At 43.3% G+C, this 13777-nt stretch overlaps 1 long non-coding RNA gene across 2 annotated transcripts in view; it reads right to left on the bottom strand.

The window, feature by feature from the left end:
• The window catches only part of LOC140614972 (uncharacterized), a 41414-nt gene that overhangs the window by 21072 nt on the left and 6565 nt on the right, over positions 1-13777 (bottom strand). The window lies entirely within an intron of this gene.

The raw sequence follows: 13777 nt of genomic DNA on the forward strand, positions 1-13777 counted from the left end.
CCCTGGTCTCCAGGATCACACCCCAGGCTGAAGGCAGTGCTAAACCGCTGAGCCACAGGGCCTGCCCTCATACCCACTCTATTAAAAGTTCCTTTCTCTTCTTAAAAAAAAAAAGTCATTTATATCAAAATACTTTCCTCCTCCATTTCAACATTACTACAGCAGGCCCCTTCCACTGGGACTCTGGTGACAGTGCAGTGGGAAATGAGTTCCAGGGGCTGCTTGTGCCCTATTCTCTGCCTATATGGTTCCCCACTCATACCCTATTTGATATCTGCACTGCTGAGTAGGGCTAGTGGTGTGTGTCCCATATGTGACAAAATATTACCAAGGGGGAAACCAAAAGATAGGGACGGTAAAGTAGACAAACTAGAATTGACCAATGGCAATATTTACAGATTGCAACTGGTTCTGTCCTGCGGACCAGCCTCAGGGGTGAGAGGCAGGAGGCTAGGCCTGCAGCCCAGCTTCAAGGTCTACCTGTGGAGACCTCCTCGGTGGGTCCACCCCTTATGGCCCTCCTCTACCAGTTCTCTGGAGAAATCACCAGTTCCTCCCACTTCCCCCAGAGTGAACTTTTATTTTTTATTACTTAAAAAAAAAAAAAAAAAAAAAGATTTGGGGCAGCCCGGGTGGCTCAGCGGTTTAGCACTGTCTTGGGCCCAGGGCGTGATCCTGGGGGCCCGGGATTGAGTCCCGCATAGGGCTCCCTGCATGGAGCCTGCTTCTCCCTCTGCCTGTGTCTCTGCCTCTCTCTCTCTCTCTCTCATGAGTAAATAAAATCTTAAAAAATAATAGTAATAAAAATAAAAGATTTCATTTATTTATTTGAGAGAGAGTGAGAGAGCACAAGCAGGGGAGTGGCAGAGGGAGAGGGAGAAAGAGGCACCCCGCTGAGCAGGGAGCCAGATGTGGGCCTCAATCCCAGACCCTTGAACCATGACCTGAGCAGAAGGCAGACAACCATCTGAGCCACCCAGGTGCCCCAAGAGTGAACTTTTAAAAACAGAAGTCCTGGGATCCCTGGGTGGCGCAGCGGTTTGGCGCCTGCCTTTGGCCCAGGGAGCGATCCTGGAGACCCGGGATCGAATCCCACGTCGGGCTCCCGGTGCATGGAGCCTGCTTCTCCCTCTGCCTATGTCTCTGCCTCTCTGTGTGACTATCATGAATAAATAAATAAAATCTTTAAAAAAATAATAATAAAAATAAAAACAGAAGTCCTGTCTTCGGCCTCTGCCTTGCTCACGGGGGGGTGAGGGGGTGAGGGGGTAGGGGGGTGTTACCCTAGAAGTCCGAGGTCTCTGCGGCACGCCCCGGTTCTTCCTGAAGCTTCCCACACGCCTCACCTGCTCCCACAGGACCTGCAGGAGGCAGAAGCTCCAGAGAAGCAGGGCCTCAGGGCTTCGGCCACGTAGGCACGCCCAGGGCCCTCCCGCATCCTGTGCTCTGAGGATGCCAAGGCCACGATCTCTAACAACCGGGTTGTTCTTCGGTTGTTCAGCTGCTCCTCACTCCCCATTCTAACCATCTCCTCCCCGTGAAGGACACGCCGCTGGTGAAATCAGCTCCCAACCCCCAAGGCTAACTCTATAGGTGCTACCGCAATCGGGAGACGGTCAGGCCACCGGGGCTACGAGAGTTGCTCTAAAATGCCGGCCCAGAACGGAGCCCAGTTTGTCCGGTTCTGCACCTCGGCTTCACGTTGGGAAAGTTCTTGCACTGACCTGGGTGCCTAGCTTGGGTGCAGTAGCCAAGTATGGCCACAAGGGGGAAGGAACGCGTCTTCCCAGCTACCAGGGTTTGGTTTTAAACTGGAACTGCTCAGAGCTTTTCACACTGCTAACGCAGAAGGGCCAGATAGAGATCTGCAGGTGCTCTTATGAAGGCAGGTAACTCAATGTGCCTTTTTTTTTTTTTTTTTTAAGATTTTATTTATTTACTCACGAGAGACTCACAGAGAGAAGGGCAGAGACACAGGCAGAGGAACAAGCAGGCTCCATGCAGGGAACGCAATGTGGGACTCCATCTGGGTCTCCAGGATCACACCCTGGGCTCAAGGCGGTGCTAAACCACTGAGCCACCCAGGGATCCCTCAATGTGCCTTTAAAATGACATTCTTTTTTAAAGATTTTATTTATTTATTCATGAGAGAGACAGAGAGATAGAGACACAGGCAGAGGGAAAAGCAGACTCCATGCAGGGAGCCCAATGTGGGGCTCGATCCCTGGTCTCCAGGATCATGCCTTGAACCAAAGGCAGACGCTTAACCGCTGAGCCACCCAGGGGGCCCTAAAATGACATCCTTTATATACTTACTCAAATATATTTAGTGGGGAGGAAAGGAAACTCTTTTTCTAAATAAAAAACAATAAAATGTTTGTGTAAATATATTTATAAATATAAATAAATATATTTACTTTATATATATGTGTATATACACACACTCCCTGTGGGTAGCAGCTAGGAGGAACATGAAGGAGACTGGTGGTGTTTCTTGATCTGGGTGCCAGTTACACAGGTATGTATGCTCTGTGAAACTTCATCAAGCTGTACTCTTGTATATATTTCCGTAAGTATGCAATGCCTCAAAAAAAGTTTATTTAAAAAAATCAGTGGTGGGGCACAAGAGTGGCTCAGTCGGTTAACCATCCAACTCAAGCTTTCAGCTCAGGTCATGACCTCATGGGTGCTGAGATCAAGCCCCAGTCACTTCTGCACTCAATGGTGAGTGGACTTGGGATTCTCTCCCTCTCCCTCTGCCCCTCCCCCCCACTTGCATGCACACTCTCCTTATCGCTCCCTAAAATAAATAAATAAATAAATAAATAAATAAATAAATAAATAAATAAATAAATCTTTAAAAAAAAATCCATGTAGTGATGAGTCAATTAAAAACTATACTCTTCAGGGCGTGTGGGTGGCTCAGCAGTTGAGTGCCTGCCTTCAGCCCAGGGCATGATCCCAGAATCCTGGGATCAAACTCCTGCATCAGGCTTCCTGCATGGAGCCTGCTTCTCTCTGCCTATGTCTCTGCCTCTTTCTCTCTTTCTCTCATGAATAAATAAATTAAATCTTTTAAAAATTAAAATTAAAAAAATAAAAACTATACTCTTCGGGTCACCTGGGTGGCTCATTTAGTTGTGAATCTGCCCTCATCTCAGGTCATGATCCCAGGGTCCTGAGATCAAGCCCCGCATCAGGTTCCTTGCCCTACAGGGAATCTGCTTCTCCCTCCTCCTCTGCCTCTTCCCCAGCTTGTGGGCACACTCTCTCGCTCATTCTCTCTCTCAAGTAAATAAATAAAATATTTTAAAATAAAAACTATACTCTTCATGTTCAAAATAAGAGACTTGGGATCCCTGGGTGGCACAGCGGTTTGGCGCCTGCCTTTGGCCCAGGGCGGGATCCTGGAGACCCGGGATCGAATCCCACGTCGGGCTCCCGGTGCATGGAGCCTGCTTCTCCCTCTGCCTGTGTCTCTGCCTCTCTCTCTCTCTCTGTGACTATCATAAAATAAATAAATAAAAATTAAAAACAAAAAACAAAAAAAAAAATAAGAGACTTATTCATTAAATGCAACAAACTTTTTTTTTTTTAAGATTTTATTTATTTATTCATGAGAGACACACAGAGAGAGGCAGAGACACAGGCAGAGGGAGAAGCAGTCTCCACACAGGGAGCCTGATGTGGGACTCGATCCCAGAACTCCAGGATCATGCCCTGGGGTGAAGGCAGGTGCTAAACCACTGAGCCACCCAGGGATCCCTGCAACAAACATTTTTGAAAATTAATAGGTAAAATATTCACAAGTTTCAAAATTCAGATGATACAAAAGGGTAAATGAAAATCCCCCCTATTCCTGTTCTTCAGCTACTCAAGTTCCCTCCTGTAACAGTTATCTATTACTGTACAATAAATTAGCCCAAAACTCAATGGCTTATGGCAACAATCACCATATTTGTCCACCACTCTGTGGGTCAGTAATTTGGGCTGGACCCAGCTGGGTGGTGCTTCTGCTGGTCTTGCGTGTGAATAATGCTGCTTCATTCCTTTGGCTGATGAGCTACAAGGTCTAAGCTGGCCTCATTCATGTGTATAGCTGTTCAGGCTGGCTGGCTGGGGGCCTCTCTTTTCCTGTGATCTCTCATCCTTAAGGAGGCTTCTCTGCATGGTGGTAAGCATGGAAGGAAGCAACAAGACCCCCTAGGTCCAGAGTTCTGACATCACTTCAGTTGCATTTTATTGGTTAAAGCAAGTTACCTGGCCAGATAGATTTGAGAGTGGGGAAAAACAGACTCCACATCTTTTTTTTTCTTTAAGATTTTTTTTATTTATTCATGAGAGACACAGAGAGTAGAGAGAGAAACACAGGCAGAGGGAGAAGCAGGATCCATGCAGGGAGCCTGATGTGAGACTCAATCCTGGATCTCCAGGATCACGCCCTGGGCTGAAGGTGGCGCTAAACCGCTGAGCCACCCGGGCTGCCCCAGACTCCACATCTTGATGGGAGGAGGAGCAAAGTCACATTGCAAAAGGCCAGGCACACAAGAATTGGGAGGGATTTGTGATCATCTTTTTGCAATCTACCACATCTTCCATGGAAATTCTTATGTAGCCCTCTAGAAATATTTTGTACATATTTAAACAAATGCATATACATATATGTATATACATATATGTGTGTCTATATATATATATAAGGCTAAACACCCTCTCTCTCTATATATAGACACACACACATATATGTATATGTGAGTGTGTGTGTGTGTGTGTGTGTGTGTGTAAGTAGGCTCCAATTCAGGGTTTGAACTCATGATCCTGAGACTAAGACCTGAGCTGAAACCATTAACTGATTGAGCCACCCAGGTGCCCCAATATATATGTTTTTAATATTTATATAAAATTCATATATATGGAAATGTATATATAAATTCATATATAAGCAAATGCCTCTACTTCAAGTTAGAAACCAAAGAGCCTTTCCTAAATTCTCCTTTCCCTCAAGATCTACACACAGCCCATCAACAAACTAATAAAAACTCCAAAATGAACAACAAAAAAACAACTCCAAAATGCATGCAAGATCCATTTACTTCTCACTATCTCTTTCCTGTGCTTGTGAAGGCACCATTGACTGTTGCTAGTGTGATACTCATGCTGATTCAGATCCTTACACAGGCCACAGAGAACTCTTAGGGGGTCAGGCCCTCCTGTTGGTGTCACTCTGAACCTGATGGGCACACTGAGTTCTTTGCATTCCCTTCTCATGTTCAGCTACTGTTCTCAAAACACAGAAAAAAAAAAAAAAAATATATATATATATATATATGAGAGAAAGGGATCCCTGGGTGGCGCAGCGGTTTGGCGCCTGCCTTTGGCCCAGGGCGCGATCCTGGAGACCCGGGATCGAATCCCACATCGGGCTCCCGGTGCATGGAGCCTGCTTCTCCCTCTGCCTGTGTCTCTGCACCTCTCTCTCTCTGTGACTATCATAAAAAAAAAAAAAAAAAAAGTTTATATATGAGAGAAAGAGAGCACACATGCAAATGGGGAGGGAGGGGCGGAGGGAGAGAAAGAAAGAATCTTAAGCAGGCTTCACAGTTAGTGTGGAACCCAATATAAGGCTCAATCCCATGACCCTGAGATCATGACCTGAGCTGAAATCAAGAGTAAGATGCTTAACCTATTGAGCCACCCAGTTGCCCTGTCAAAGCACATAAGTATTTTCTATATGGGGAGATGGAGAAAAGAGCTCTAACTCCAGCCATGAACTGTGGCAGAAGTGACCCATATTCTGGTATACCTCATGTGAGGGAATTGGAACCTTGGTGTCTTTTTCTGCAGGCAGAGTTCAGTTAGTGCCACTTTCACCAACCAAGAATGTTGTAATGATGTGACTTTGGTGCTTCTGGGAGGTTCTTTGGCTGGAATGCAAATTTTTCCGCTTCCTCCCCTGGGACCAGATCAAGGGGTGTGAAAAGAGGATTTTTTTTCAAGACACCAGAGTCCAATGTCACTCTTTGCCTAGAACACTGGTATCTATTTACCCTGCATTTACCAAAACAAAGGAGCCATTCAAGTGACTTCTTCCTGAATAAAGTTCTACTCCTAGGAGTCTTGCTGTCTCAACTTAAATGTATTGGCTATTGTTCTTAGCAGCCCGCCTTCTCCTCCTACCCCTTCTTTTTGGAAACAGAACCTGCCCTAGATGGACACATGACATAAAGCTGGACCAATCAGAATCCTCTGGGATTTTTTTCCTCCTGGAGCTGGCAGGTAGGAGAGAATACAATAGGCACACAGAGCCTGGACAAAAAGCAAGAACACACTTTTCACTTAAGCTATGGTCAGTTGTCTGCATGTACAACCAGAAACTAGGGATCCCTGGGTGGCTCAGCGGTTTAGCGCCTGCCTTTGGCCCAGAGTGTGATCCTGGAGTCCTGGGATCGAGTCCCACATCGGGCTCCCTGCATGGAGCCTGCTTCTCCCTCCTCCTGTGTCTCTGCCTCTCTCTCTCTCCCTCTTTCTCTCTCTCTCTCTCTATGTCTATCATAAATAAATAAGTCTTAAAAAAAAAAAAAAAACAACCAGAAACTGCCTAATACAAGCTGTGTCTACAAGTTCCTCCTGGTCAGGTACACTTATCTGTAAAGGGTTGGGATTTATGCCTTTCTTTATGACAAGAAGACAAGTGTGTTAGAGTTCATATCTAAACTATCCACACCCTACTGCTAAAGCATAAAACTAAAATGTAATCTCAAAAATACTTGCTGTTGTCATCAGGCTTTCTTCCCACTTGGAAGTGGGATGGGTTGCTGAGGCAGGATGTGTGTGTAAAAGGGCCATGGGACAATAGATTGCAAGCCGCTGCATTGCACAGTCAGGTCTCAGGGATAAGATTATCCCTGATGGCACCAGGACCATAAGTCCTAACCTCTGCATCCTATCTAATCAGTGTATTGGAAGTGTCAGTGGCAGGCCCAGATACAGACATAACCCGGAACAATCCAACAAGACTGACCGAGGAAGCTGGTACAGCCGGGATACACATCACTGAGATCAGCAAAAGGAGCAGATGTGGGAACCTCTAGAGTCCTTCAAGAAGGCCTCACTAAGGGCAGCCCCAGTGGCTTAGTGGCTTAGTGCCACCTTAAGCCCAGGGCGTGATGCTGGAGACCTGGGATAGAGTCCTGCGTCAGGCTCCCTGCATGGAGCCTGCTTCTCCCTCTGCCTCTCTCTCTTTCTCTCTCTCTAATAAATAAATAAAATCTTAAAAAAAAAAAAAAAGGGCCTTGCTGAGAAGACAGAGCTGTGAATGATGAGTCTGAGTGAGTATGGGTCCTACCAGGCCTTCTGGACTATCAACTGCCTCTTCTTTCCTTCACAACTTCATCTTCAGCACTAATGTAATACCTGATACAAAGAAGCATATGTTAAAACTTGGTTAAGCTAATAATAAGTAAATCAGTAGTCCTCACTTAATTCCTAGATTGGCCACATTTCTGAGAAGCCACATACAAGCCCCGGGCTGAACATGAGAGAGCATACCCTTTTTGCAAAATCAGTCATCCAAGTCCACCTCTGCTGGTGCAGGTTCAACGGCCCAAGGAGTGTTGTGAGGGTTGAGCAATCAGAGGCTCCTACAAGCAGGGTTTAAGTTTTCCTTGAGACTACAATTCCTTAAAAATTTAGTAAATCTTTGGTCTATTTGGTTCTAGTCAGTTCCAGTGTAAGTAACCACAGCCAAAGACCTTATCTAGACATGGTTTTCAAGCCTGAAAACTCTGATCTTTTCATTATTGGCCATTCCCCCAACTGGATGATGGTTCTCTTCAGACCCTGAAACAACACACTTGGGTGGGAAAGCATTATCCTTCCTTGCCAACAGGTCCACTGCTGTTCTGAAGAGGGCACTTATCTTTACTCCTATGGCTGGCACTTTGCAGTTAACACTTTTAAGTGCTTCAGTGCAGAAAAAATTGGCCTTCTAAACTCTACAAGACTCAAAATTAAAGGATTCTTGGTCAATCCAGATTATAGGTAATAGCAAAGTGTTCCTCCCTTAGTAAATCTTAGTAAATCTATACAGAGCAGCCAGCTCTAGTTTGAGTTTCTGCATTTCTTTCTCTCTGGTAAGATTTTGCTAAAAGTATCAAGAAGGAGCCAGAAAATATCAATATACTAAATTTCCCTACCTTTCTCCATTACTACACTACATTGCTACCTCAAGTAGTCTTTCAAGGTGAGATAGCTAGTGTCTGAAGCTTACCCCCAATGAACCACCTCTTCTAGTATTTGCAACTATGTAGTACCCTCCCTTTAAATCTGGGCTGTTCCTGTGACTAACTTTAAAACCTTAAGAAGATCTGGCAGCTTTCACTTTTGCCTAATTGGGATCCAGCTACCATGTAAAGAAACCTAAGCTAAGTCCCATGGAGAGAGAGGTCACAGCCCTTCTAGCCATCCCACCCACACATGCGAGTGAAGTCATCTTGGATATTCCAGCACGAGCCTCCATCCAACTCATCAAAGACCCCTGTGAGACCAGCAGAAGAACCACACAGTCAACCCACAAAATCATGATAGGTAGTAAAATGTTTGTTGTTTTAACCCATTAGGTTCGAGGATGTTTTGCTATCCAGTAAAAGGCAACTAACACTTTTTTCATATTTTTTGATCAAATGTTTTACTACTGTATAACGAGAGTCATAAACTTTCCAGTCTGCAATGCCTGTGTCCTTGGCATCTGCAACGCAATGCACTCATTAATTAAGCACCTCAGTTTTGGCACTTGCAGTGCCCTATTTCTAGATAACAAATACAACATTAATTAGAATTAGGCTTACCTGTGGCAGAAAAATTAAAGTAATAGCAGCTTAAACTAAATAAAAATTTCATTCTTTCTCATGTAAATTTAGTCCAGAGATAAGTAATCTACAGTTGACTTGACCCTCCACAGTTTCAGGGACCCAGGGTCTTTTCCTCTTGTTCCACCATCCTCAACACATGGCTTTTCTCTCATGATCCAAGATGGCTGCTCAGGCTTCAGCCATATGGCTGCCCTTCAACCAACAGATCAAAGAGACAAAGAAAGATATATCTCTCCCTTAAAGGACATTTACTTAAGTTGTACAGGACACTTCTGCCTATATCTTATTTGCCAAAATTTACTCACATGTCCACAATAAGCAGGAAGATCTGCTGAAAGGTGATCTTAATTCCAAATGGCTATGTGTCCCAATGTAAATCTAGGGTTCTACTAAGGAAGAGAAGAAGAATGAATAGTGAGGGTAAACTAGCAGTTTCTGCCACATATTGCTCTGATTACACTGCTTTCAAGGCAAAAGACAGGAAAGAGGAGAAGAAGAAAAAGAGGAGGAGGAGGACAACTTAGAGTCAAGGAATACACCATTAACAATTCAGCATAGTTCTAGTAAATGAAAATTCCTGTCAGTTTCATCTCAGGATGAAAGAAAATAAAAGCCTAGAAGCATCTGATGCCCTGATACATCTAACCCCATGATCTAGTCCATCTTCTGCTTTATAGGAAACCAGCTAGGAAAAGAAAAACCTCAATATTCATATCAAGATAAGCCAATCTCTTATATCATGAGAAAGATCCAAAATCCACAAAAAACCAAATCCATTTAAAGAAACCAAATCTATAAAAGTATAAGCAGAAAAAGCAAAAGCAAATTTAGAACTATGGAGGCAACAAAAGAAAGACTCAGGACCTTTATATAGAACTCCACGGTAAGTGTGAAGAGTCTCTGGAAAAATGTTGGTTAAATATGAAAGACCTGATAGCTTACCATGGAGAAGGAAACATGGGTAATAGATTGGAATCAGAAGGTAGAGGCTGTATTTATGACCAGACAAGAGGAGCCAGGAGGATACTGACTGATGTTGAAAAGTAAAGTATGCATTTAAACATCCAAGATGGAGAGAGACATCAATTCTACATCAACACTGCTAAAGAAGGGAACAGAAAAGCCAATATGACAGATCATCTCAAAAGTCTTCAGGCTGAGGAGCACATGGGTGGCTCAATAGTTTAAGTGTGTCTGACTGTTGATCTTGGCTTGGCTCAGATCTCAGGGTCATAGGATTGAGTGTTGGGTCACCACAGAGTCTGCTTGAGATTCTCTCCTTTTCCCTCTGCTCCTCCCCTGCACTCTCTCTCTCTCTAAAATAAATAAATAAATCTTGTAAAACTGTCTTCAGGCTGCACAAACCTCCACTGAAAAAGTGCAGATCAAAATCTTCAGGGGAGAGGAAATGAAGTGACTGAGCTTTGTCAAGAGAAAGGAATTGAGTCTCTTGAGAAATTATCAGTCCAGGAAGATCATTACTTGGAGAAGAGAAGGAAAGTCCTGGGATCCCTGGGTGGCACAGCGGTTTGGCGCCTGCCTTTGGCCCAGGGCACGATCCTGGAGACCCGGGATCGAATCCCACATCGGGCTCCCGGTGCATGGAGCCTGCTTCTCCCTCTGCCTGTGTCTCTGCCTCTCTCTCTCTCTCACTGTGTGCCTATCATAAATAAATAAAAATTTAAAAAAAAAACTTAAAAAAAAAAAAGAAGGAAAGTCCTGAAGCAAATGACAAGATGAGCATGCAAACAGAGCTGAAGAACTTCAGAGTGCAAATCAAGGACCTTGAAGAAAATCTAGGAAGCATCATTTATCCTTCTCAAAACCGAATTATTTCCCTTGAACTAAAAGGTCAAGATCATTGGAGAAGAGCACAGGAGGCTGAAAGAAACCTTCCTAACTCAAGACGAGAAATTGCAAAGAGGAGACAAAGAACAATGGAAAAAGTAATTTAACTTGAGCTTCTAAATGATGATCTAAACGGAGCAGTTTTCAGGAAGCAATTGTACTGTCCTCCATCTCTGGGCATGGGGTGCTGTTTCTTTTGAGATAGAAGGGTCTCAGTGCCCCTCTTGTCAGACAAATCTGATGTTTCCAATAGATTCAAATGGGAAGTTCAGGACAAGAAGACATCTATTTCCTCTTTGTATTAATGAGAGTTCTCCAGAGAAACACAACCAGTAGGCTAACTATGCATATACATGAGTTATCTCAAGGAATTGGCTTATGTGACTGTGAGGGCTAGAAAGTCTGAAATCTTTAAGGCAGGCCAGCAGGCTGAAAACTCACAGGCAGGGGCTGAAATTATAGTCCACAGACTGACTACATATGCAGTCATCTTCCTTAGGAAAATCTAGGTTTTGCTCTTAAGGCCCTTCAATTAATTGGATGATTATGGAGAATAATCTCCTTTACTCAAAGTCAACTGATTATAGAGATCAACCACATCTACAAAATACCTCAGAGCAACACCTAGATTAGAGTTTGATTGAATAACTGGGTACTATAGCCTAGACAGGTTGACACAAAACTAACTCCCTCTGCTCCACGAAGCCTGAATGAACCCTCCTGCCCCCTTCTCCCCAGATGGATTTCCACCAAGAAGTTGTGCTCCTTATCCTCCCTCATGGGCTGGATTTTTCTCTGGGCACTCCCACCCAGGAAATGGAAGAATGTCACCTTCTCGGTTCATTGAGCCTCCACATAACCCTTCTACTCAAACTCCTGAAACACAGGAAGGACCTTACACCATTTTACTTAATTTTTCTTCAAAATTATTTTTGAATTATCTACTATTTTTTATTTTAAAAAACTTTTTAGGGATCCCTGGGTGGCGCAGTGGTTTGGCGCCTGCCTTTGGCCCAGGGCGCGATCCTGGAGACCCGGGATCGAATCCCACGTCGGGCTGCCGGTGCATGGAGCCTGCTTCTCCCTCTGCCTATGTCTCTGCCTCTCTCTCTCTCTCTCTGTGACTATCATAAATAAATAAAAAAAAAAAAAAAAAAACAAAAAACTTTTTACAACCCCCAAATTTTAAAAATGGACAAAAGATTAGAAACAACATTTCTCCAAAGAAGATGTACAAATGGCTAATAAGCACAGAAAAAGATGCTCAGCATCATTGGCCATTAAAGAAATGCATGTCAAAACCACAAGATAACACATTTCACCTACTTAGGACAGCTATTATCAAAAAGATGGACAATAACAAGGTTGGTGAGGATGTAGAAAATTTGGAACTCTCATAAGCTGTTGATGGGACTGTAAAATGTGCAGCCACTTTAGAAAATAGTTTGACAGTTACCATATGACCCAGCAATATCACACCCAAGAGAAATAAAAACACATATCCCCACAAAAATTCTCATACAAATGTTCCCAGCAGCATTATTCATAACAGCTAAAAGTGGAAACCACTCAAATGTGCATCAACTTATGGATAAATATGGTATATCCATACAATGGAATATTATTTGTCAATGATAGGGAATTAAGTACTGATTCATGCTATAACATTGATTAATCTTGAAAACATCATATTAAGTGAAAGAAGATCATTACAAAAGGCCACATATCTCATGATTCCATTTATAGGAAAAGACCAGAAGAAGCAAATCCATAAAGACCAGGTACATAGCAGTTGTTGCCAGGGGTTGGGAGGGAAAGGGGGTTGAGACTCACCGCTAAAGGGTACAGTCAGTTAAGCAACCAACTCTTGGTTTCAATTAAATTCATGATCTCTGGATTGTGAGATCAAGTCCTGCACTGTCTTGGGCTCACTGCCAAGTCTGCTTGAATTTCTTTCTCCCCTTCTCCCTCTGCCCCTTCTGCTCATGCTCTCTCTGTCTCTCTCTCTCCCTCCCCTCTCAAATAAATAAATAAATATTTAAAAATAAAAGACTGAATTATATGGTATGTAGGTCATAGATTATTATTTAAAAACCTTTTACGGAGTGCCTAGGTGGCTCAGTCAGCTAAGCATTTGCCTTCAGCTCAGGGTCCTGGGATTGAGCCTTGTGTCAGCCTCCCTGTTCAGCGGGGAGCCTGCTTCTCTCTCTGCCCCTCCCTCCTGCTCTGTTCTCTCTCACTCTCTCTCTCTCAAATAAATAAAATCCTAAAAAAAAACAAAAAACAAAACACACACACACACACACAAATTTTACACAACTGATTTTTACTTTTGCTCAAATTGCACCTTAATATAAATTTCAGAATTTTAAACTAGAGGTAGCACTCTATTCTCATTATATTATACTCTCTAGGAAATACAAGTAGCAAATTTTAATTCGATGAGCCAGTCCACTATTCTCTAAACAAAAATTGTATGAGCTGTTTATCCACTAAAGACTTTTAAAATAGCAAAATATTTTTTTTTACCTCTGCCAATGGTTCTATGCATAACTGTTAAAAGAGAAACCTGAAAGTTACTTGTTAGCTTGTTGGTCTTAATATATTTTAGTTGATCAAATAAACAACCTCTCAAAGCCAAGACTTTGGGAGCCAGGATTCCTGCTATGCTTTCAATATCTCTCATCTGTAGACCTACACTCTTTCCAATGGTCTACACAACTCTGGAAATTAAAAAAGACAATCTCAGCAGTAATAGTCATGGATTCAGGCTCTACAAACTCCCAGGAATTATATGCAAAATATATGTGTGTGCATTTTTTCCCCTGGGCAGAGTCTATACCCTTTATCAGCTTCTCAAAAGGGTCATTGGCCAACATTTTAGAGACACATGACAGATGGGGCTGCATTTAGATTCTGCAATGGTATCTGTGGTTTTAGTTTACCATGCACCATTCCCTTTTTTCTTGAGGCAGTACCCTCTCTTTTGGAGGGTGGTGGGGAGTCCTCCTTCTGAATTCCACAGTGCTGCAGGAGAATCTTCCCTTTTCATCTAGTTG

Source organism: Canis lupus, chromosome 23 (assembly GCF_048164855.1).
Source record: "Canis lupus baileyi chromosome 23, mCanLup2.hap1, whole genome shotgun sequence".
Lineage (NCBI taxonomy): Eukaryota > Metazoa > Chordata > Mammalia > Carnivora > Canidae > Canis > Canis lupus.